General features: G+C 52.9%; 1 protein-coding gene across 1 annotated transcript in view; it reads right to left on the reverse strand.

Annotated features, from left to right (window-relative positions):
• The window catches only part of SBK1 (SH3 domain binding kinase 1), a 50,408-nt gene extending 43,274 nt beyond the window's left edge, over positions 1-7,134 (reverse strand). Inside the window, exon 1 of the mRNA XM_023246293.2 lies at positions 6,310-7,134. The gene's annotated coding sequence lies outside the window, so the exon portion shown is untranslated. The remainder of the gene's footprint in view (positions 1-6,309) is intronic.
• Between the last annotated feature and the right edge of the window lie 14,051 nt (positions 7,135-21,185).

The following is a 21,185-nucleotide window of genomic DNA, read 5'->3' on the forward strand; positions in this document are numbered from 1 at the left end:
TTTTCTGTTTGTTTTTGCTCTGCTTCTTATATTACAGGTTTTTCTCCAATGTTGACGGTCTGTGGTTACCTGCTCATACTTAAAAGATTTAAAAAGAGCCAATAGAATAGTGGCTGCCTCTGTGTGTGTGTTGGGGCAGGAATGGATTGGGGCATGACGAAACTTGCAAAGGTGTTACCTTACATGGCAATGTTCTAGATCTCAATTGAGGTGTGGGTTACACAGGTGTACACATTTGTCAAAACTCACTGAGAGGCACCTGGGTGGTTCAGTTGGTTAAGGGTCCAACTTCAGCACAGGTCACCATCTGTGGGTCATGGGTTCGAGCCTTGCATCGAGCTTTGTGCTGACAGCTCAGAGCATGGAGCCTGCTTTGGATTCTGTGTCTCCCTGTCTCTCTGCCCCTCCCCTGCTTGCATTCTGTCTCTCTCACTCTCAAAAATAAAATAAACATTAAAAAAGACTCATTGGGACGCCTGGGCGGTTCAGTCGGTTGAGCATCCAACTTCGGCTCAGGTCGTGATCTCCCGGTTGGTGAGTTTGAGCCCACGTCGGGCTCTGTCAACACAGAGCCAGGAATCTGCTTCGGATTCTGTGTCTCCCTCTCTCTGCCCCTCCCCCACTTGTGCACGCACGCACGCGCGTGCTCTCTCTCTCTCTCTCTCTCTCAAAGATAGATAAACATAATAAAAAAACCCAACTCGTTGACCACTTAGGACTTTTACATTCCACCCTAACTATGTCTTGATTACAGAATATAAAAATACAGTTTATAAAAGCAATCCGATGAGTATCCCTGTACGGGGGGCGGGGCTGGCTGACTTGGGGGTTCAATCTAGAGAATTCCGGTTGGGCTGTTTCACGGGGAGATCCCTGATGCCAACCTACAAAGTATTCTATTCTTGGCCCTTTAGACTCTAAGATAAGGGACAGAACTAATACAAAGAGAAAGAAAGCAACTTGGAGAAAACACAGACTATGCAGGGAGAAGGGACAGAGAACGAACAGGAAACGAAATAACAACACTAACAAAATACTCATCATTAATGTATCCAGAGACTGAGGGACTGAACTCTGGCATGTCCTACCTGGAAAGGTGAGTCCTGACCTGGCAGTCATGGGAATCCAGAGCAGGAAGGAGCCTGGGGGTGATGGTGGGTAGGGGGCGGGGCTTCCTACAGTCAGGAGGTGGACTTCAAAAAATCCTTCTAGTTGGGGGCAGAACTGCCCCCTCATCATGCTGTGGCCTCCCGTTCAGAGACCCTGTGTTTTATCCTCTCTGGAGAATAAACCTCCAGCCTTTGTCAGGGCGGGGGAGGGGCGGCCGCCGGGCTGTGCCGGGTGGGAGAAGGAAATCTGAGAATTAAGGCCCTTCTTAACACCGATCCTCCTGTCTCAGGCCCTAGCTCTACTCCCATTTCCGGAGGGCACTTAGCCCACTAACGCTGGAGCCTTTGGGGGGTTTGTGGGGTTGGCTGGGGAGATTCTTGCCTTTCTCACTCCCAGAGTGGGGCTCGCTTCCGGTGCACGGTCATGAGGGTGCTAAATCAGTTATCACAGGCTCATCTGCCTTCCAGAATTCTGTTGCTGTGGTCTCCTTTCCAATGTATCCGTTTTTGCTGATTGGTACTGTAGTGGGCAGAATAATGCTCCCCCGCCCCAATGTCTGTGTCCTAACCCCCAGACTCTGTATGTTACCTGGCCAAAAGGGGCTTTATAAGATGTGATTAAGGTTAAGGACCTTGGCACGAAGGGAGGATCCTGGATTATTCAGGTGAGCCCAACCTAATCACATGAAGCAGGGGAAGCAGAAAACCTTTCTTTCCCGGCTGTGATCAGAGAAAGAGAAAGCGGGACCAGAGAGATGCTACCGGCTCGTGGGAGGGAGGGGGCCACAAGCCAGGGAGTCTAGGGCACCTCGGAAAAGACCGGGAGATGGCTTCTCTCCCCTCAAACTTTCAGGAAGTTCTTCCAGAAAGAGCTCCCTGGGACGGCCTTGTCAACACCTTGATTTTAGCCCAGCGGGACGTGTGCCGGGCTTCTGACATACAGGATGAGATAGTAGATGTGTTTGGTCTTAAACAACCAAGTTCGTGGTGATTCGTTATGGCAGCAAACCCGGGACTAATAGGTGCACTTCGAAGAATCCACTCACTTCCTTTCAGCGGGGTTTCGGAGAAGTTCGGTGTGCGTCTTCAAGCCGCCGTCTTACCCGGGTGTCTCCGCTCCCGCCAGCTTTTGTCTCCACCCCTTCGTGAAACGTTCTTAGCGAAGTCACTTTCGACCTCCGTGTTGCTGAATTCTCATTCTCATTTTCCTTGACCGTTCGGCATTTTTGAGATGAGTTGCCCATTCTCACTCCTCCTTGAGATGCTCTTCTCTTGGCCACGGGGACCGCAGCACACGGCTACCAATGCCACCTTTCTGCTGATGTCTCTGACGGTCTGTCACCTGCCAAGAGTCTCCTCCTTCGAGCCCCAGACTTCCGGAATCAAGCCCTCACTTGACATCGTCCCTTGGGCAGCTCACGTGCTTCTCAAATTGAAAACACCTGTGGCAGAGGTCTCACCACACCTCCCCTCCCTTGGGTCTTCCCATCATTCCCATGCATTTCTCCAACCCCAAAACCCCAGGTTCGTCCCACATCCCTTTCTTGCTTTCCCCACCAGCAAATCCCGTCTCCCGAATATATCTAGAAGCCGTCTGCTTCCCCATCTCCAAGGCCCGCCTTGGCCCAGGCCGCCGCCACGGCCCCTCCGTCGTCACCATGACTTGCCCACTGGTACCCCGCGTCCACTCTGGCCCAGCTGCCATTGATTCTCTCCAGAGCTTCTTGAGAGATCGTTTAAAATGTCAATCGGATGATATGTCGTCCTCCACTTAAAAGCCTCTGGAGGTGTCCCAATCCTGTCCAGGATAAAATCCATTCCCTTACCACCGCCCACGCCTGTGTCATTTAGCCCGTTCCTCACCTCATGTCACTTCCCCCCCCCCCCCCCCCGCCCATTTGCTCCGCTTGAGCCACGCTGACCTGATATGTCCCCACGCTCCCCTACCTCTGGTCTGCCCCTGGGCCTTGGCGCGTCTGTTCTCCGGGCCTGGGATGCTCCTACCCCCACTCTGCCCGGCTACCTCTCATTCTTTAGCTCTCAGATGAAATGTCCCTACCTCCCCTGTTCACCTTATGCAAAGGGGGTATCTCCCCCCCGCCCCATCCCTCTGGTCATTTCCTTAACAGGGGGTTTGGATCATAGTTGTGTGTCTGTTTAATCATGTCTTCTTTGGCTCCCCCATCGGATACAAGCAGGACGGGCACACAGATAGTATCTTCACCTTCCGATGTCTAGTGGAATTTGTGGAATGAATGAATGAATGAATGGTCGCCCCAACAGACACACCGCGCACCTGTTATACGCCAGGTGCTTCGACATATTTCAAATTTTTCATCTCCACAGCCCTGTGAGGTTGTCACAGCTGGGCTACATATCCCAGGGGTTTTGTCTTGTCTTGTTTTGTTTTGTTGCAATTAGCTGTTCTGGCCAATAAGCGCGGGCCGAGGCAAAATAGGCCACTTCCGGCTTTGGCTCAGGAACCCTCACATGTGATTCCTGTTCTCTTTCTTCTCTGTCTGCCAGTGGTTGCAGGGGATCCGGCGGTGGGTGCTGAAGCCCTGGGTGACAGCCGAGTGAGTCACAAGTTGGGAGAAGCCCGGGTCCCCGAAAGACTGAGGGGAGCACGGTCCCCACGACACCCCGACCCCTCTGGAGCTTTGCATAGGCAGGAGCTGGGCTCTGTCATGTCCAGCCACTGCGATTTCCAGGCTTACTTGTTACAACGGCTAGCCTCACCTTAATTAATACATCAAAGCGTCCCGTGGAGGTGGCTTTGAGGCTTTTGCTGACAACGCCTGAGAAAATCCAACTTTAATTTTACAGAGGCCCAAGGAGGGTTACAGAGAAGCAGGGAGGAGAGTCAGCAGGACCCAGGGCTGCTAAGTATGGCTGTGGCTATTGGGAGTGAATCCTGGTGCCTTCCAGGGGGCTGGAGGAGGGGTGAGGAGGGCAGGGGGGTAGGGGGGACACCCTCTCTAAGCCCCTAAGGTGACCCCACCAAACCTCACTGCCCACTGCCCCTCCTACAGTAGGAAAGAAATATTCCAGAGCCTTCCTCCCACTCACTCCAGCCCGCAGCCTGGGTGTCCACATCACTCAGTATTTTTAGCTTCACCACCTGGCACCTGTGGTCACTGTCTGCCCAGCCTGGCGGTGTCCCCTCTCCGGGCCTTAAAGGGCCAGCACCCACCAGCTGGCAAGGAGACTGGCTTCTGCAAATGCTGTATCCCCAGGGCAGGAGACAGAGGGGAGTCCCCCGCGTTGGAGGGTGCCGACATTTGGAGGCGGGAGATGGGAGGAGGAAGGGACAGCAGGATCTCACTGGTGCCTGTCTGTGAGGCCTGTTTTATCTCCTTCTAGAGTTTCCCAAAGAGTGCTTTGCTCAAGTTGCTCCCCTGGGCCCTGGCCACAACACCACACCGGTCCCCTCTCAGACCCGAGGCCGCCCAGTCTCCAGGGCGGGGCCCGGGAGTGTGTTTTTTAACCACCCACTCCGAGGACTCTGGTACCCTATGTCCTCATATCATCATTCGTCCGCCAAGCGTTCTGAGCCCCCACCATGAAAATAACGCTTCTCTCTGAAGTCCATTGCTGTGGGACTCACCTAGGGTCGCACTGAGTCTCCAGCTTGGGCCCTCCCCCTTGTTCATTCCACCACCTACGGATTAAGTCCTGGGCTCAGCAGTCAAGGCCCCTTGTGATCTGGCCCCCTGGACCCGGCCAGCCTCCTCTCCCCGATCCCCCTTCTTTCTCGGATGACTGAGCTCCTCCCGTTCCCACTGCCTGTGATGCCCTCTCCTCAACGTCACTCGGCACCTGGGGGAGGACCCCAGGGTCTCCTGGGGCCCCTGCAGGCAGAAGTGGTCCCCCTTCCCTTCTGACTCCCTGAGCACAGCGCACCCGCCCTCAGCAGGGCACCCATCATTCTGCCACGCTGATCTGTTTGCGCGTCTGTCTCCCCTAGCAGGCCGTGACCCCGCCAGGGCTGGGGCTGACTGATGGACTGACAGCCATGGCAGGGAGTATCTCCCATTCCACAGATGAGGAGACAGAGGCCACAGAAGGAAAATTATAGACTGGGGTCCAACAGAGAAATTCAGGGAGGAACCTGGTCCAGGCTGCAGGAGCCCCCACCCTCGCCCTCCTGAAAGGGGCCCGGAAGGGGCACCTGGGTCGACCCTCAGCCCGCCCTTCTCCCCACCCAGGGTAGTGCTGACTCAGGCAGCGATGGAGGCGTGGGCGGGCTGGGCCGGAGCAGAGGTGACCCCTGTGTCCCCTGCAGACTCTCCATCCATTCCCGGAGTCTGTGGTCACAGCTTGGGTAATGCACTTGGCTGGAGCCCGGGTTTCCCTGCAGGTGGGGGCGGGGAGAGCTGGCAAAAGGGACAATGGCCCTTGGGGCAGGAACCCTCACCGGGGCAGAGCGCACAACCCTTTTCCTACAGGTACATCGAACTTGCACCCACTCCCGCAAACATGTATGCACAGGCACAATCACACACACGCCCCCAAATGCCCAGTCACACAGCCACGCCAGCCTTCGTTCTCACCCCTTCGCCGGGCTCTCCCTTTTCCGCACACACGCACTCAAGCATATATGTGTATATATACACACACACACACACGCAGACATCTTCGCTTAGTAATTCAACAAAGACTGAATATTATCAGGTGTCAGTGCGTTGCAGGGAGGAAAGGTGGCTCTCAGCTCAGGGTGGGGCAGGGGCTTCCTGGAGGGCTTCCTGGAGGGCTTCCTGGAGGAGGAGGCATTGCCGCTGGGCCTGGACGGTGGGGAGCCCGGGAAAGGGAAGCCTGGGCAGTCTTCCCTGGGGGGGGTGACTCTAGGGGAGCAGAGCACAATGAGGTGGGTGCGGTCGGCCCAATCACACAGGCCTTGAACACCCCGCCAAACGCTGACTTCATCCTGTGGGAGTGGGGAGCCACGGAGGGCTCTGAGCAGGGAGTCAGGCCCGCAGCGGGAGAGGACAGGAAAGTCACTGCGGGGCCAGAGCGGGAGAGCCAGGGCGGAAGCTGTGGTGAGAACCAGGTGAGGACCTGTCTGGCTCAGGGAGGTGACAGAGGGTGGTAGGCAGTGGACAGACAGAGAGTCCAGAGCAGGTCTGCGGGGCCCTGGGGGGCCGAGCCCCTCGCCCTCGCCCTGTCTCTCCCCCCCACCCACCCCCGCCCCAGCACTGACCTCTGCAGTGGGACCTCTTCCAGAAGCTCCTCCTCCTCCTCCTTGTGGAAGCACACGAAGCAAAAGGCTGGGACATCCTCGGTCCCACAGCCCAGGGGCCAGGCTGGCGGCAGCTCCAGGACGGGGCAGGGGTGGCTGCTGGTGGCCTCGGCAGCATCGTCCCCGGCCTGGGCAGGGGTGCCCGAGCCAGAGCGCTCCAGGGTCAGCAGCCGGTTGGCCTCGGGGCCCTGCGCCTGCCCACCTGCCACCTGTGCCTTTTCGCTCAGGTTACCCGTCGCCTCGGTGGGTGGCAGAGCCTGTGGCTCCGTCCGATGGGAACGCCCGTCCTACCCTGCAGGGCTGGGCCCGGCCAAGTGGCTTCCGGCCGGAGCCTGGGCTCAGAGGTGGCTTGCTGGGAGACAAAGGTCCGGCAGGGCCCCTCGCTGCCCCTCGCGGAGCCCTCGGCCCCCCGGCCGCCCGCTGTGCTGCCGCCTGTCAGAGCCGGGACCGGGAGGGCAGGCTGGCGGACGCCCTGTCCGTCTGTTCATCTGTCTGTCCAGACGTCTGCTCCTCCCTGTCCAGACGGCAGCAGAGGTGGCTTCCCTGAGAAAGTTTGTTCTTCCCTCCTGGGGTGGGTGGCGTGGGTGGCCTCCAGGACAGAGGATCGGGACCTGAGGCTCCAAGGGGGGTGAGGCCCGCGTGAGGCTGGCACGGCACCCACGCCGGCCCCGAGAAAAGTTCTGGCCCTCGGAGTCCTGGCTCTGGCTCCGGCTTCTGCCCGGAGCTCGCCTCCCTCCGCTGCCTGCTCCCTGCTCCCTCCGACTCCAGTGTCTGCTCTGGCTGTGGGTATTAATAGCTCCACATTCACGCTGAGAAGCCTGGAGGTTAACTCCTTCCCTGCCAGAGCTGGGGAGGCCGCCGGGGCGGGGCAGGCGTGGGGTGGGGGGGGGTGGAACAGAAAAAAAGGCGGCGCCTCAGTTCCGCCCCCACCTGAGCCTGGCTCGCTTCTCTTCTCGGCAGGACCCTCTCAGATGCCACCACCTCCTGCCCACGAGTCTCGGTGCAGCACGGGGCCATCGGGATCTCGGTCAGCGTGCCTGGGCCACCTGCACCCTCCATACGCCCCTCCTCCGGGGACGGGGGGGGGGGACTGGGGGCTCCGGACAGCACCCCTGCGATGGACAGGGCTCTGAGCTGAAGGGAGTATCTCCGGGACTCCTCCGCTCACACATCCACCCCTCAAGCCACTGGATCCTCCCGCCCCATTCCCTGAACAGCCACCATCTCTGACTTTGGGTCCGGTTCTCTCACTGGCTTGGGGGGCGGGGCGGGGCGGGGAGGGGAGGCCCCCCCCAGTTGACCGCATGCAGCTCCCACGGGACCCAGAGACCGATTCCCTGCACTCGTACGTCCTACGGAGGAGCATGGGAATAGGGTGGGAGTAGGGGAATCTGGGTCGCATTCGCTTGCTTGAAAAATGTTTCAAGCATCTGTGTGCCAGGCACTGTGCTGGGTGCTGGGGACCCAGCAGTGAAGAAGGCAGACACTGTTCCTGCCTTGGGGGGGGGGCTTGCATATGCCTGCCAGAGGCCAGTGGGCCACAGCCCATCTACGTGGAGCCGGTGTGTGGATTAGAACGAGGCAGGGGCAGCCGTCTAGCACCGGTGTGCGGTGCCCATCACAGGCTGGGTTTCAGCCCCACTCACCTTCTCTGCAACTTACAACCCACGGAACCATTCACAGCGGCCCCGGAAACATCAGGAAACAAAGGAGAAATAAATTTGGAGTGTGATCCGGGCTAGGAGAAAATACAACGGGGAGGTGTGGGAGACGCTGAAGACGGGGACTTGGTTTCGTAGGGTGTTCAGGGAAGACCTCCAGGAGAGGTGACATTGGAGCCTGGAGCTGTGACCAGCAGGAGGAAGAGGCAGCAGCAGCCAGAGATCTGGAGGGAGACCACCCAGGGAGAGGGGTCAGCAGGTGCAAGTGCCCAGAGGCAGGAACTATCTCGGGGCTGGGTCTTAAGGAGTGAGCAGAGTTTTTCCGGGGGCTTCAGGAGCAGAGGGAGCAAAGGATAGGTAAGGGGGCATGGTGCCTGAGCAAGGCGGTCAGAGATGTAGCGGGTATTCATTGCAGGGCTTCCTCTCCCGGGGCTCTGCGGGTGGAGGATGGCGGGGAGAGGGGGGGGGAGCAGGAACCTGGGTCAGCTGAGGGGCTGAGGAGGTGGACGGGGGCGAAGAAGCTTGGAAGGAAACATCTATATTTGTTGAACTGAATTCCACTGGCTGGAAGGACAAAGCTGTACTTTCTTGGCTACGAAAAGGTGGGGGCTGGGGACACAGCCCCCACACATCGTTGTTTAGGCTGTGCACACTGCACAGGGCATCCTGGCAGATGGTGAGTGGGGGCTGATATCCAGCCCTATCTTGCTCCGCCAAGCTTTGTCTCTTTAGCCCCGTGACAGCACGGGGTGTGTGTGTGTGTGTGTGTGTGTGTGTGTGTGAGGTGGGGGGGGGGAGGTCACCTTTTGCTAATTGGTCAGCCTGAAGAGTGCCTTCTAGTTTTTAATTTTTTAACTTTATTCCTGAGAGAGAGGGAGAGAGAGAGTTGAGCGAGCGCATAAAGCAGGGGAGGGGCAGAGAGAGAGAGAGAGAGAGAGAGAGAGAGAGAGAGGGAGAGAGAGAATCCCAAGCAGACTCTGCACGGTCAGTGCAGAACCCGACGTGGGGCTCGAACCCGCGAACTGGGAGATCATGACCTGAGCCGGAATCAATAGCTAGAAGCTGACTTAACTCACTGAGCCACCTAGGCGCCCTTGAAGGGTGCCTTCTTAACATCAGTCCACCTAGAGGGGTGTCTTTTTGGAACTGGTCTATCCAGAGAGGGTGACTAATTTCTAATTTGCCCAAAGCTGCCTCTTAGGCTGGGCTGGGGGGATGGCCTAGAGGCCCCAGGTTCTAGTATGGGCTCTGCTATAGTCCTGTTGTATGTTTTGGGCCAGTCACTGTCCCCGTCGGGGACCGTAGACCTATAGACTTAACTAGAAGTCAGCCAACCCTGACACTCCGCAGAGAAGGGAATGAGCCTAGAAACAGGCAGACTCCCCTGGGGTCACCCAGTGACACACGGCAGAGCTGGGCTCCTTGACTCTCACCTCAGTGCTCAGTGTTTGCCTGGGTTGCTTGCCATGGAGACTTGGTCTTTCCTTGAAGGGAAGTCGGGAAATGAAAGGAGGAAGGAGGAAGAGTGAAGATTCTGGGAGAAGACGGAGGAGGAGGAGGGGAGGGCAGGCTAGGCCAGGCTATGGCTCCCCGGGGTGGGAGTCAGAAGGGGTCAGGGTGTCCCAAGCCTCTAGGTGCCCCTTCCCCCCTCCCCTGGGCCCCATGGGTTGTCATTTGTGGACGTTAATTATTCACGATGCTGGTGCTTTGCCTGGTTTTAATGCACTCGGATGGCGTTCTCTAGCTAATGGGGAAAATCAATAGGTTTTAATTCTCGGTGGCTGTGAAGCTCTGTCTCCTGTTTGGGTGACTGGGCCTGGCCCTTGGGCTGGGGGGTGGGGTTGGAGGGTCAGACCAAGTTTTCAGGGGCCTGAGACCCCACCTTTCCCTCTCTACCCTCTTCTGATTCCGGCCTGGGGAGGAAAGATTAGGGACCAGGCAGCTCCAAACTCTGCCCCAAGCATCTCAGAGGGGTCTGCGCCCTTAAGTCAACCATTCGCTGCAAAAGGGATGACCTGTATTCCAGACCTATGGGCCAGAAGGACGTCAGCAGAGGCAGCCTCGCCAGCTTGTGGGTGCCGGAGTCAGGCCTGCAGCCCTGGGCCCCTGTGTTTGTAGTCTGGGGGCGCCTTCCCCTGTCCTGGCCTCAGGGTCAGCCCCGGTCGTCCTCCTGGGCTCAGGCCAGGCTCACAGACCTGCCTCAGGCATGGAGGGTTGCTTGTCCAGGCCTTGCATTCTTGAAGACGCTTCTTCCCTGCCCCGCCACCCCGAGGAGACTTCTGATATGATTTCTACGTGCAGTTCTGTATTCAGGCATGACAATTTCCCTGACAGGACTGAGGCCCAGGAACATTCGTGGGACATTACGAGCATGTCTTACTGTCCCAGCTCAGACCACATCCTCCCCACAGCATCCCATGGGATGCCCTGAGTCAATATCCTTTATGAATCCTGTAATTACCTTGTGAGCGGAACAACTGTTTTGCCCTGTATTTGTGTGTGTGTTAAAAGCGTTGATTAGGCAAGGGTAAACGTTTAAGATACTCCTCGGTCTCCGTAAGGTTGTTTTTGGCACGTCTTCATGTTTCCAGAACACAATGAGCCTCCAAAAAAGGGAACCCAGGCCTTCCCCGGGGGATCCAGGACCCATGCCTGGCTGATTGGAAACACTTGAATCCTCAGCAGGGCCTGTCTGCTGGGTTCCTAGCTTAGTGCCGTGGCCCTCTGGAACCCGGGGACCAGGACGTGGAGAAGGGTGACTGCCGGGCCTCACCCATCCCGTCCACTCAGGCCCCAGCCAAGCCCCAGAGGACGTTCCCCGACATCCCCTTATTTCCCACTTAGGACTCAGGGGTGCAGAAGGCACAATGGGCCCATCTCTTTGGTTCGTGACACATCGTTGTTCTTGGTCCATGCGGAGCCCCTCCTGGCTTTTATTCATTTCTCTATTTGTTTTTACCCCCGTGGATGGCGGGCAGGCAAAGGCTGCTGAGGTTTACTCCAAATACCCACCTTGCAGGCTCTTGGGAGAATTATATGAGTCAGAGTGTGTAAAATGCCTGGCAACAGTAACTGGTCACTTAAGTTCCATCTCCTGGGCCGGCTCTCTCTCTCTCTCTCTCTCTCTCTCTCTCTCTCCCAGGGCTCTCTGAAGCTTGGGCAAAACACCTTCCCCTTTGGCATACTGAGTATGGCTGGTGTTTTTCAAAGTCCTTCATTCAAGATCTGAATGATCACTTGGATGAGCCTCATGGTCTGGTGAAGAAGCAAATACGGGCCCAACTAGCCCTGATTTCGATTTCGAATTCAGTAGTCGCTGGGTGCATACTCTGGCCAGGCCATGCGCTGGGCAGCGCTTGTGGGGGCCCAAAGAGGAAAGGGCCCCACCCAAGGGGGGTTCTATGCCCAGTGGGGGTGGGTAGAAGTTGGCCCTTTTCTCTCTCTCTTAGGGTACACTAAGCCACTGTAACAAAGAGGGCCCACATTACAGCGGCTCAAAAAAGTCTTCTGATAAGTCAATTAGGAGCAAATGCCAAAGTTGTACTTCAAGTTTGCCACGAGGTAAGGGGCTTATAACCAACTTGGTTCAAAGAGTCCTTTCCCCATTCTAGGGAAAAGAATGGTTAGATACTCATTGTGTAACACGAGAAAAATAGAATGTCTGATTCTGGATCATTAGCACCACTGGCTGACAGCAGAGTGGATGGGAACCTCGCTTCCCAGAAAAGGTCTTACTTGAATTAAAGTTTATGTGAATGTTGTTTAAGCATTCTGTTGAAAATGCCAGTGTCTTTCCAGAAGGAGCATGTGAATTACATCACCAGGGAAACGTTTTGTGTCAATCCAGGTCGGGTCCCAGTTTATCACGAGGTGGATATTTATTTCTCTTCAGGTAACAGCGCAGAGATAGGTGGTCCTCTGGGCTGAAGCTGGGTTATGAGCACCGTATTCACATTTTAGTCCTCAAGAGGGAGGGAAGATGGAGTGATGCAGAAGAGGCATTCCTCACTTCTACTCATATTCTCAGCAAGTATTTAGCCCACCAGCATGAAAGGAGACTGGGAAGTTCAGGCTCCATCAGCACAACAATATTCATAGCTAAAAACTAGGGCAGAACAACAATATGCATAGCTAAAAACTAGGGCAGAGTATTACTAAAAGGAATAAGGGAGGTTAGGATACAATTAGTAGTCATGAAGCCCTAATTTATAGCCAAGGAACTGAACACTGTTCCCTGCTTCCTGCCACAAACTGTGTGCCCGTCCATTTCTTGGTCTTTTTAGTTGAGGAAATATATGGAATAACCAATCTATATTGGACCCAGAGGACAGAGGTTCCAAGATTTAAAGTATATCGTGTGCTTGAATCTATAAAAAAGAGTTTTTAGTTTTGTCAGGAGAGTTTGAGAGTGCGTTAATGAAGGTGAAATGAAAACATAAAGCAATTATTAACTCCAGTGAAAACAAAAAGTTGACAATAAGGGAAATGTAATCATAGTATACTATGTGGCTGAGGTGTGCATATTATCGACCAAGGCATAATAGTATAAATACTAAAAAATTATTTTAACCAAAACGTCATATAACTACATTGGGAGGATGAGGACAGGATGCATGTGTGTGGGATAGGCTGGAGTGAGGGTAGAGGAGAACTAAATTTTCATTGCCTATATTAGGAAGTAAGATAAAAAAAACAAAAAAAAATAATAAAAAAATAGGTGTGTTAGCATGGTATTTAGAATCTTGCCATTTAAAGAGTGATCCACGGACCAGCAGCATCAGCATCACCTGGAAACTTGCTAGAAATGCAAAATCTTGGAACCCACCCAGACCCGCTGAATCAGAACCTGTGTTTTAACAAGATCCCAGGTGATTCACATGCTCCTTGAAGTTTGAGAAACCCAGACTTAGAAAGAGAATAGCAAACAGAAGGAAGAGTCAAAGAATTGAATTTGTTGCCTTTAGGAAAAGATCTGCAGTACAGAGGGGTAGGGGGTAGGGGACCGCTAACTTTTTATATAAGCCTGCAGCTTTTTTTTTTTTTTTTTGAGTTTTAAACAATGTGGAAGATCTACGATGCTGAAAAAAAAGCAAATCATGCTCATGATTTTAAATCCCAACAATACAGGGGTGCCTGGGTGGCTCAGTTGTTTAATCGTCTGGTTCTGGATCATGATCTTATGGTTCGTGCAGAGCCTGCTTGTGATTTTCTCTCTCTCCCTCTGCCCCTCTCCTGCTTGTTCTCTCTCTCAAAATAAATAAATGAACTTAAAAAAAGAAATAAAATCCCAACATTACAAAATGGAATGCAAAGTCCTCCTCCTACTAGAGACCCCCAAGCTCCCCTTTTTCCTTGTCCATCATTTCTACAGGATACATTCAGAATTTTTCTCTGCATATCCACCCACTGTGCGTATGATTAATCCTGTTTATTTTTTATGCACATGCATTGCACGAATTTGGGTCTGGCCATTTTTTTCCTCAACAGTTTCTTGGAGATGGTTCCAGGTAAGTGCATATAGATGTGCTTACTTCGTTTATAGGTTGGTTTTATAGGCTATTACAGGGTGCCTACTATTGTAACTTACTTAGCTGTTCCCCTACTGATGGGAAATTAGGCTCTTTCCAGGTTTCCTCTGTTTCAGGCAATGCTGTAATAAGCTTTTTGGGACGTCACTATGGCGTAGAGATAAGGACACAGGCCCTGGGCATAGCGTGCCTGGGACTAGAAACCCAGAGCCGCTGTGAAGGTCAGTTATTTTATCTTCACGCATCTCAGTTTCTGTGAAATGGGGATTAAAAACAATACTTCCTCGAAAGGTGGCTGGGAGGGATTTGTTCCATGGCTATTTGTTGAGCATCTATTACGCGCCAGGCACCGCTTTAGACCCGAGGGATTCAGTAGTGAACAAAATATAAAATTCCCTGCCTGTGTGAAGATTATAGCCTAGCGGTGGGAGACAGATAATAAGCGAGATCACTTAATAGAACCCAGGATGGTGAGGGCTAAGGAAGTGAAACAAGGAAGAGGGTTGGAGCAGGTGGTTTGCAATTTTAGATAAGGCAGTCATAGATGGCCTCACTGATAAAGTGACACTTGAGTGACAGAGACCTCAAGGAGATGAGTGGTGAGTCACGTTATTGCTGGAGGGAACACGCTCCAGGCAAAAAGATCAGGGACGGGAACTCACTCCTTCTCGAGATGGCTGCTGGTAGTGGGAAGGGTGCCTTCTACCCATGAACCTTAAGTCCACCGGGAGTTGTACACAATAGAGCCCCTCCCCTGCCGAAGAAGCCCAGTGGTCTCAGAGAGGGGCTGGGGTTCCCAGCCAGGTGGGGTCAATCCCTGGCACCAGGGGCCTTTGCCTTGAGACCTCAGGCCTTCCTCGGGAGTCGTATGTGGCTGGGAGGAGGAACCAGGGAGTGAGGGGCTGGGAACGCTATCTCTCAGTCAGTACACCGAGGTGGACTGAGGTTTGCAAAGACAAGTTTCACGGGCTGGGCGAGCTGTGTGGAGACCTCGGTGAGGCAGGTCTTAGGTCTGGGACAGCAGCCCTTTCAGGCTTTGTTGATCTATCCTCCTGAACCCCGAGTAAGATGAGTTCTAGCATTTCTCTGCGGACAGTTTTGGGAAGGCAATCTGATTGGGAGAGGAAGAGGAGTTTGTTTTGAGGCAGCGATGGAGGGCAGGGGTGCCATTGAACTTAGAATATGGTGATTTGGGATGACTTGGGGGGGGGGTCTGGTGAAGTGGTGGGAGGGCTAAAGCCCCTCAAGCCACCCCTTAGCATCACCATGGCCCCAGAGTCCTAGCAGCAGGTGCAGGAAGGTCCTCCTCATGCCCTAGCCTCAAAATCTCTCTCTAGCATCCCCTATGGGTAGAGTCTATGCAGAGTGCTAACCCAGAAGAAAAATGGTTTGCAGAGCCCTGTCCTCTGCATTGCAGAGCAGTATAAAGAGGTAGGTTTGAGCTTAATATCTGGCATGGGAGCATTGCAAATTAGTGAGGGAAAGATAGGCTACTCTTTTCTTTGAGAAAGACGTATATCCAGATCGTCACTTACCGGATACCTAACTCTTTAAATCATAGGAAACACTAGATAGAGGAAAAGTTTCCAACTTAAAAATAAACTATAAATGAATTGGGAGAAAACAGGAGTGAATTAAAAAAAATAATCCCAATGGGAAAATGTCCTGCTGGTCAGAAAGCAAGTTCAGAAATTACAAATTTGACTGTAAAAAATGTTACAATTTCTTTAAAAAAATTTTTTTTAATGTTTATTTCTGAGAGAGAGACAGGGCATGAGTGGGGGAGGGGCAGAGAGAGAGAGAGAGACACACACACAGAATCGGAAGCAGGCTCCAGGCTCTGAGCTGTCAGCACAGAGCTCGACGCGGGGCCCGAACTCACAAACTGTGAGATCGTGACCTGAGCCAAAGTCGGTTGCTCAACCGACTGAGCCACCCAGGTGCCCCTAAAGAATTGTTAACATTTTTTGGCAAAGTGTTGGCAAAAGCTACTGCCAACAAAATAAACACAAATGGCCAACTATTTTCAAAGCTAGTTAGTAATCTATGTACTTTAAATATCTTACAATTTTGTCAATTATGCCTCAATAAAGATGAAAAAAAATGACGGATAAAGGCTGATATCCTTAACACAAAATTAGCTCTTACAGATCAGAAAGGGAGGGCCCCACGAACCCAACAGGGCAAACAGCAGAGACCAGGAACTGGCAGTTCCGAAATAAAGAAATACAAATAGCCAGCAAATATGTGGGGAAAGATATTCAACTTGTCTTTTTCCTCAAGGGTCTTTGCACTTCCTGGTCCTTTGTCTGGAACAGTCTTGCTCCGGGTAGCCACACAGCTGGCCACTCAGTTCCTGGAAAGTCTCCTGTAACATCTTCTGGGTCAGGGATCCCCCCCGCCCCCTTCTATTGTGAGACAAGGCTGGTGGGTACCAGGCCACGCCCGCAGGTTAAAGGTTTTGATTTGATCCTAACAGCAAGTGGAGGCCAACGTGGGGGGCAGGGCGGTGGTAAAGGGCCCACACAGGTGATGCAGTGGTCCAGGGTTCCAGTGGTGGTCTGGACCAGACTGGTGGGAAGTGAATGAATTAGAGAGATATTTCGAGGGCAAATCTCAGGACTTGGTGAGGCTTGATGGAGAGGAAGGCCCTGAGGATGATGTCTTGCTTCTGGCTCGAATATCTAGACGGATGCTTGCATATCTAGACTCGGTCACTGAGGGTGGAATGGGGGACCAAGAGGGCAAACCTGGCCTGACGGGTGCCAGGGACCTTGGAAGCATCTGGTCGGAGTTGTGGAGCAGGAAGTCAGAGGTACAAAACTGAAGCTCCAAGGCGAGGTTTGGACAGACAGCGATTAAAGCCAAGGGTGTGTGCGTGAGACGTCCACTGGGGACAGCGTGGAGTGAGGGCAACAGAGGGTCCCGGCCCCGGTCTTGAGGAATCCCCAAATCGGATCGCCACATACGGGGCATGAGCCCGTGAAGGGAATGGAGGAGGGGAAGAAGCCAGCATCATAGAAGTCAGCTTTTCAAAAAAGAGGGAGGGAGGCTCAGTCAACACTCTGAATGCAATGAGGGGTCAAGATACATGAGGACTTAGAAAAAGTCCACTGGATTGAATGCCAGGGGTAATCTTAATGCTGGTTATCTCAACGTTGGCACTCTTGACATTTGGGCTGGATAATTCTGCGTTGTGGGGGCTATCGCGTGCCTTGGAGGGCGTTCAGCAGCATCCCTGGCCTTTACGCACTAGATGTTGTTAGCACCCCACCCCCAAGCTGTGACAACCAAAATTGCTTCCAACGTAGCCTGGTGTCCCCTGGAGGGCAAAATCACACCCCCGTTGGGAACTCTCGCCTCGGTCGTGTTTTGGGTAGGCGTGCAAAGGGAGGCAGTGACATTAGATAGTTGTTTCTAGAAGTTTGCTTGTGGAGAAGAGAAGAGAAATAGTATAGTGCCTGGAGAGAACAAGGGAGAACGTTTGGAAAATGTATCAATAATGATAAAGCGTCAAACTTTTGGATTTCTTTTGGCCATGCTTTAATAGGTGAGAAATAGCCTCTTGGTATGGTTTTGATGTGCATCTCCCTTATTATGAGTGAACTTGGCATCTCTTCGTAGGTTTGAGGTAATTTTTCTTTAGAGACTCTCTTTTTTATGTTCGTAATCCATTTGTCTATCGGGTCATTGGTCTTTTTGTTGTTGATTTTAAGAGTTGCACGTAGGGGCGCCTGGGTGGCGCAGTTGGTTAAGCGTCCGACTTCATCCAGGTCACGATCTTGCGGTCCGGGAGTTCGAGCCCCGCATCAGGCTCTGGGCTAATGGCTCAGAGCCTGGAGCCTGTTTCCGATTCTGTGTCTCCCTCTCTCTCTGCCCTTCCCCCGTTCATGCTCTGTCTCTCTCTGTCCCAAAAATAAATAAACGTTGAAAAAAAAAAAAAGTTGCACGTATTAGGCAGAAGAGCCCTTCATTTGTTTTTTGTTTGTTTGTTTAAGTTTATTTATTTATTTTGAGAGCGAGCACGTGAGCAGGGCAGGGGCAGAGAGGGAGAGAGACAGGGAGTGACAGAAAATCGCAAGCAGGCTCTGTGCTGTCGGCACAGAGCCCAATGCAGGGCTCGATCTCATGACTGTGAGATCGTGACCTGAGCGGAAGTCAACGGTCAGACACTTAACCCACCGAGCTACCCAGAAGAACCCTTCATTTGCAATTTGAGTGGCAAATATTTTCCCCCAGCTTGTCTTTTTCCTTTTGACTTTCGGGAGGCGCTTATGTACACTTCTGGGGGGTTCCAAATTTGTACAATTCTTGTGATTGACGGTTTGTCATTATCTGTCAAAATTGCTGATGCATTTATCCTTGACTCGGCAGTCTCGCTTCTGGGAATTTACGCTCTAGAGCTACTTGGCATGGTCGAAAATGTGTGTGTGTGTGCAGGGGGAGGGCTGGTTGATCATTGTTGCTTTTCTTTTTCTCACCAGACTGGAAATAGCCCAACAGGGCACAGATTAAATAAACTATGGTACATACATAAATGGAATATTTTGCTGCTATAAAAAAAATGAAGTGGGGCACCTGGGGTGGCCCAGTCAGTCCAGCGTCTGACTCTTGGTTTCAGCTCAGCTCATGATCTCATGGTTTGTGGGTTCAAGCCCCGCATTGGGCTCTGTGCTGACAGTTCAGAGCCTGGAGCCAGCTTCGGACTCTGTGTCTCCCTCTCTCTCTGCCCCTCCCCTGCTCACGCTGTGTCTATCTCAAAGGTAAATAAACATTAAAAATTAAAAAAAAAACTGGTGAATTGTCTACTCTTTTTTTTTAAGTTTTATTTTATTTCTTTAAATGTTTATTTTTGATAGAAAGAGAGCATGAGCGGGCGAGGGGAGAGAGGGAGGGGGACAGAGGATTTGAAGAGGTCTCTGTGCTGACAGCAGCGAACTCACGTGCCTCGAGATCATGACCTGGACTGAAGTCAGACATTCCACTGACTGAGCCGCCCAGGTGCCCCTTACCTAACCCTTTTAAAAGTTAATGGGAGGGGCGCCTGGGTGGCGCAGTCGGTTAAGCGTCCGACTTCAGCCAGGTCACGATCTCGCGGTCTGTGAGTTCGAGCCCCGCGTCGGGCTCTGGGCTGATGGCTCGGAGCCTGGAGCCTGTTTCCGATTCTGTGTCTCCCTCTCTCTCTGCGCCTCCCCCATTCATGCTCTGTCTCTCTCTGTCCCAAAAATAAATAAACGTTGAAAAAAAAATAAAAGTTAATGGGATAAAAAAAAAAAATAATAATAATAATAAAATAAAAAATTAAGGGCGCAGATCCAGTTGAAAGGGGTTGAAAATATAGAAACGAGAAGTTTTCAAGAAGGTACGAGAAGGGAACACCTGGATGGTTCCATTGGTCGGGGGTCGACTCTTGGTTTCGGTTCAGGTCACTGTTGTGGGATTGAGCCCCACATTCCACTGCTTGGAATTCTCTCTCTCCCTCTATCAAAATAAGTAAATAAACATTAAAAAAAAAAAAAAGAAGAAGAAGGTGGGGGAGGGTGGGATTCAAGGTCCAAGTATAAGGGTAGGAATTTGCCTCAGTTTCTCCCTCTGTAAAAGGAGGGTTCTCAAGCTAACCATGAAAGGCACCTAGCACTGACCTTTGTCAGACGTAACCCTCACCTTTTCTCTGAGACCCAGGACCGACTGGACACAGATATGGGCTGCACGAACGGGCCTTGTCCTCAACTTCTTCAAGTGCACTGTGGGCGGACAGTCGGTGGTCAGTGGAGGGCCTGAGCCAGCCCTGGCCTCCTGGAGGGAGAGAAAGGGAAGCCCGGAGGGAGGCTGTGGGCCTGCAGCCAAAACTTTTTCAGTCTGCCCACACCCTTCTCCAGCCACACCAAGCCCACGATGGGGACAGATGGGCCCTAAATTTAGCTGAGAAGCAGCCCCAGAGGGAGCTCTCAAGAAGCAACCTGAACAGTGGCCATCAGTGGCCTCACAAAAGAGGAAACTGAGTCACAGAAAGGGCAGAAGCGGGATTGACACAGGGCTGCATCACAAGCTAGGGCTGGCTCCTGCGAGCAAAGGGGAGGATGAGCGGCGTGGTGTCCCCCTCCCACAGCGCACGTGTTGAAGTCCTGACCCCCGCACCTCTGAGTGTGACTGTGTCTGGAGATGGGGTCTTTAAAGTGGGGATGGAGGTAAACTGAGGTCACTGGGGTGCACCCTAAGCCAATATGATCGGTGTCCTCAGAAGAAGAGGAGATTGGGACACAGAGACGCACAGGGGGAAGACCACGTGAGGACAGGAAGAAGACGGCCGTCTGAGTGCCGAGGAGGGAGGCCTCCTGATACCCTACTCTTGGACTTCCAGCCTCCAGATTTGTGGCAAAACATATTTCTGGTCTTTAAGCTGCACAGCCTACGACACTTGGTTGCAGCCTCCAGAGCGGACTGACAGAGTGCATCTCCCGGTCAGGCCAGGTCACAGAGACCCAGGCTCCACTTCCTCTCCCACCTTCTGTTTTCAAGGTCACCTCTTGCACCAAGATGGCTGCTGGAGCTGCCCATTGCGGACAGCGACAAGGAAGAAGGGACAAAACGCGGGGCCCTTCCTCTTAAGGAGACTTCGTGTAAGTCCCCCAGAGCAGTGTTGCGGACATCTTTCTGGCCACCACGCGGTCGCACGTCTCACCTTGCTGCGGGGGAGTCTGGGAAATGTGTTCAGCTAGAAGTAAGGGTTTACTCCTAAGGAACAAGGGGAGAATGGGTGCCGGGGGGAGGCAACCAGCCATGTCTGTCGGAGACCGTCACTTCAGTCCACGTACTCAAGGGTGCACGAGTAGCCTTCTTCACTTTTGACACAGTTCACTCGGATTTTTATTGCAAACCAAGATGGCACGCCTACCTTCCTGTGTGAATGTGTCTAATTCCTGGGTGGCTTTTGAGGCGTCTAGCTATGGTGGGCCGTGCCTGTCCTGAACTCCTCTGTCCGTGAGCTGTCTACCCCCGACCATGAGCTTACACAGGCCACCTCGTTTCTGTCTGTGCAACTCCTTTGGCCTCTTCTCGACCATCGTCAAAGCTCCGCGATCAGGATATCCCACTGCTCTCATGCCTGCTGGGAACCAAGGCACTCTGGGAAGCATTCTTTCCATCTGCACTTGGACTTCACGAACCTCGCTTTGGAGTCCTGCTGCTGTCCCCACAAGAGGTAGGGTTCAGGGCCTGCCCTCCCGAGATTTCCCAAACGCTTTTTTCGTTACCTCTCCTCCTCCTCCCTAGACCCCGGGAGAATATTCCTGAGCCGAAGGGGGCAAGCCCTACTTTTGGCTTTTATGCGTCTCCAGTAAGGACTTAAGGTATTGGGGCACAAAAGCCAGGCTCGTGGCCTTTTCTGTTTCTCACCCTCTCACATCCCTCTCTTGAGGTGACAAGCATAGCTTTTGGCTTGGTGGCAGGAAAGAAAAAAAGAAAATATCAAGAAATTGGGTGGGGGGGGGGCCTTGGCTGGCGAAGTCTGTAAAGCATGCAACTCTTGATCGCAGGATCGCGAGTTCGAGCCTCACATCAGAGGTAGAGATTACTTAAAAAAACTAAAAAAAGAAAATATCAGGACATTGAAAACAACATAGGTCGATGTCCTAAAAAGATTATCCTA

This window comes from Felis catus, chromosome E3 (assembly GCF_018350175.1).
Source record: "Felis catus isolate Fca126 chromosome E3, F.catus_Fca126_mat1.0, whole genome shotgun sequence".
Classification (NCBI taxonomy): domain Eukaryota; kingdom Metazoa; phylum Chordata; class Mammalia; order Carnivora; family Felidae; genus Felis; species Felis catus.